Source organism: Octopus sinensis, linkage group LG9 (assembly GCF_006345805.1).
Source record: "Octopus sinensis linkage group LG9, ASM634580v1, whole genome shotgun sequence".
Taxonomy (NCBI): domain Eukaryota; kingdom Metazoa; phylum Mollusca; class Cephalopoda; order Octopoda; family Octopodidae; genus Octopus; species Octopus sinensis.
This window is the reverse complement of record NC_043005.1, coordinates 25,407,393-25,411,514: the sequence shown is the minus strand read 5'-3', so window position 1 is coordinate 25,411,514 and position 4,122 is coordinate 25,407,393.

Here is a 4,122-nt window from a genome sequence, read left to right as displayed (position 1 = left end):
TCAGTCTTCATGTAGAGAGCGACGGATTGTAATCAGCAAACAGTTTCACGTCATAAATAAGAAACCAGCTTTATTCATAACTTTAATTAATTTCACTGCTTACGTTTTTTTTTTTTTGGCGACTTGTTTAATTTAGTTTCTCATTCTATATATCAATGCTAAATCTCTTTTCTCGAGTTCAGTTTGTTCACCCACAGCTGTTAAATAAAAAAAATAAAAAACACGAATGCGCTATCAGTAAATTGCTATTTTTTTTCTTTTCATTTGTGATATTAATTTGGTAAGAGTTGTAAGAATTAATCTAGCATTTCCTTGGGGTGTAGGTCATAGAAAATTTTAAGAGCAACATAATTAACGAACTACTTTCCACTGTGACTGGAAGTATGCTAACGATGCTATGTGGAACCCTATAACATTTTCTACTGTCCATATACATTTCTCAGTGAACTGCCTTGCATATGTCTGGATATGATCGTATAGGTAAATGCGTGAGTGTGCGCTTTGGGGTTGCCTGAGCCTGCTTTTGTATCCCTTGGTGTTCATAACCGGATTTGACCATAGATATAAACATGCGAAAAGTTATGTGTGACTCTATGTGTTTTCTTGTATAAGCGCCATTAACTAAACTGATAAACAGTTATTAATATACGTTGACAGAGGTGATGTGAGTTTTACTGTTACAAAATTTTCCTCTGAGACCAATGAATTTCCCAAACAAGCAAACACTCCTCTCTATTGCATCTTTTGAACTGGTGCTTCTTGTTTTATCCTCCGTTTCTTCTACATTTAATTTTTTATCATATCAACATCATTTAGAAATATCAGCCTCACTTACATTCTTATAATAATGAGCAAGGAGATATCAATGCAGTAATCTTTAGGAAGAAGGCTATCAATGATGATATCTCAGAATATATCGAAATCTACAAGTCCTATCTAACAGAGAGGAAATATCGAAAGACGAATCGACTTTCTAGTATTCATTATTTCACTGAAGTTATTAGTTTCAAAATATCAACTAAAATTGGTCTTTCGATAAGAAAACGTTACATATTTTGTCTTAAGTTCGATTACAACAAGCAATGAGAAACATGTCTACTTGATGTGGTATATTCTCTCTCTCTCTCTCTCTCTCAATTATATATATACATATACATATATATATATATATATATATATATATATATATATATGTATATAAATGTATGTATGTATGCCTTTATGTACGTATGTATACGTGTCATGTATGCGTGGTTGTACGATATATTGGGAAAACTGAAAAGTTATGTTGCATTTCATATACTGAGTTCAAATCAGCCAAAAATTATATCGTAAATACACTTTTACACTCAAATTACAATCGCAATACCATATACCCAACTCGAAACCTGTTTTTTTGATACCTCGGGAAAAAATACCAGGGTTTTTTTAGAAGAGAACAATAATTTGAGTACCGTTTTGACAACTCCTCTACTTCTGAGTGTTTCTCCATTGGTAAAAATGTTCAAATGAGCAGAAAAACGAAAAGAATATATCTCATGAATTTATATTTTATTGAGTTCGCTTCCTTCAATATAGCCTTGAATTATCTTGTTGCAAGATGATTTCCTTTCTGCTGACTAAACCTGGGTGTTTTTTTAGCAAAGCTTGATTGACACATTGACGTTATTGTCAAAAAAATTCCGTAGTGTTTGCTGGTCGTTGTCGCTGTAAAGGGCTGACCTGTTTGGGCGTGTGCGTTTCTTGAGAGTATTTGAGTTAAATACTCCAGCGAAGTGGATGATCTCAACCCTGTCATTACTCCCCGTAGAAACGTCGAATAGTGGATCGCCTTATTTCTTCACCCAGAAGGAATTGACCTGAACCAGAGATGACTTTATGACCTCATTTAGATTCTAACATAGCTATTGCTTGTACTAGTGAACTGCCTTGCAACATCGAGGGCCTTCAGGGGAAAAGATTTCCATCTAGAAGGGTGGAAATAAACGATGTCAAACTGGGTTTTGCCATAGGAATGCAGTTAAGGTTAACCCATAAAGTAGAACGATGTCATAGCTTCAGTGATAGAACCATAGAATTTTGAGCTCCTTTGCTAGAAACCCTTTTATGACTCTCCTTTCTGTTTACACCCCACGGTTGACAGCAGCAGTAAATCTATCATAATTTCCTATCACTTTCATTCTAAACAAAAATAAGATTCTCCTCCTTTGTGATCTCAATGCCTGTGCTGGATGTGATCGCGAAATCTGAGTTGCACAGAGGAAGATTAGTCTTAATAAGATGAACAATAAAGGTATTCACCTACTTCAGTGTTGCACTGAATTTGCACTGAAGTTTTCGTCAGAAGGGTGTTTAAAGGTTTACTTGGATACACCCAAGATCCAAATATGAGCGTATCCTAAATTACATTATCACGAAGAAAACGAAACCTTCCTGATGCCTGCACTGACCGAGTCACGAAGGGTGCAGAATATGGGACTGACCATAAGCTCATACGTGATAAATTGAAACTTCGCATCAAGCGTAAAATGATATCTGCTGGAATAAAAGTTCCTAAAGGTATTGATGAGTTGAAAGTAGAGGACTGTGATGTGCGTGAGAATCTTCGAAATACTCTCCAGGAAGTAGAATTTGACGAAACTTGGGAACAGTTTAAGACTGTGGCCTACAATGTCGGAGCTGAGTTTCTTCATGGCAGAAATAGAAATCATTGGAAATAGATTAATGAAATTGATCTGCAGATCATTAAACTTCTCGAAGATAAAAAAAAGACGTTACACCAAAAATATTTTAAGTGCACCAGATAAATAGATAAAGTCTTCTCTGCATGCAGTCTTTCAGGTGGGTAAAAGGAGCATTCAGCGCAAAATACGGCGGATAAAAATACCAATGGTAGCATTAATAAAGACAAGTTTTTCAAGAATAATAAAATATCGCTTAAATATAATGAGGTTTCATCAGACAGGCATATCTTCTTAAATATCTCACAAAAAATAGCATTTGAAAATTCTTATAATCCTAACACTTTTTGAAAAAGCACTTTTTTAAGAGCGAGATTAATCATAAATAAGTGATCTAACAGAAATTTTGCAAATTCCCACATTTAAATCTATTAGTACCAAGTTTTATAACCGACTTTGTTGCATAATACACACATTCATATATATACACATGTACAGGTATCAATTTCTGCATATATGCATACAGATACACGTATGTATACATACATGCATATTCATGTACACAAGTTTACTTAATCATCTATATCTATCTATATATATATATATATATATATATATATATATATATATATGTATATATATATATATATATGTTTACAACATCTATACATATACAATCCCATACACACGTTTATATATTTATGGTAAAACAGTTTATATATTAATTCAAATCTAAATAAGTGAATTTATAATACAAATTAAGCTTACGAAAAAAAACATAAAGAACGACCCTTCATCAGTTGTTGGCTGTTTTTCTACTCAAGTATTTCGAGCATTTAACAACAATATAAATATACGCTTTAGCTAAAACAGTTGCTCCCGAAAATCAAATTAAATAAAATTTGGGATTTTGCGGAGGGACAAAGTTCGTAACACAAACAGGACAGATGTAAGTATGTAAATATATGTATGTATATATGCATATATATTTATATATGCGTGTATATATATATATATATATATATATATATATATATATATAGAGAGAGAGAGAGAGAGGAGAGAGAGAGAGAGAAGAGAGAGGGCGAGAGAGATAGAGAGAGAAAGACGTGCACAAATGCTCAAACACACACATACACACACAGGTAGATGTTTAATCAAAGAGAAAATCTAAGTTATTTGTTCTTTGAATTGAATATAAGGCAAAGTATCAAGTATCGTTTTCTTATCAATGTAGTAATTTTATTGGTTATTTTAAAACTAATAACATCCATAAAATTATGAATCCTAGAAAATCTATTCCTGTTTTGATATTTCTTCTGTACTAGATGGAGTTCACAGATTTCGATATATTCTGCGATATCTTTATTGATAACCGAGTATCTCAAGGTTGTTGCGTAGATATCAGCTTGCACAATAATAGTTTTTGCTAAGCCAATAA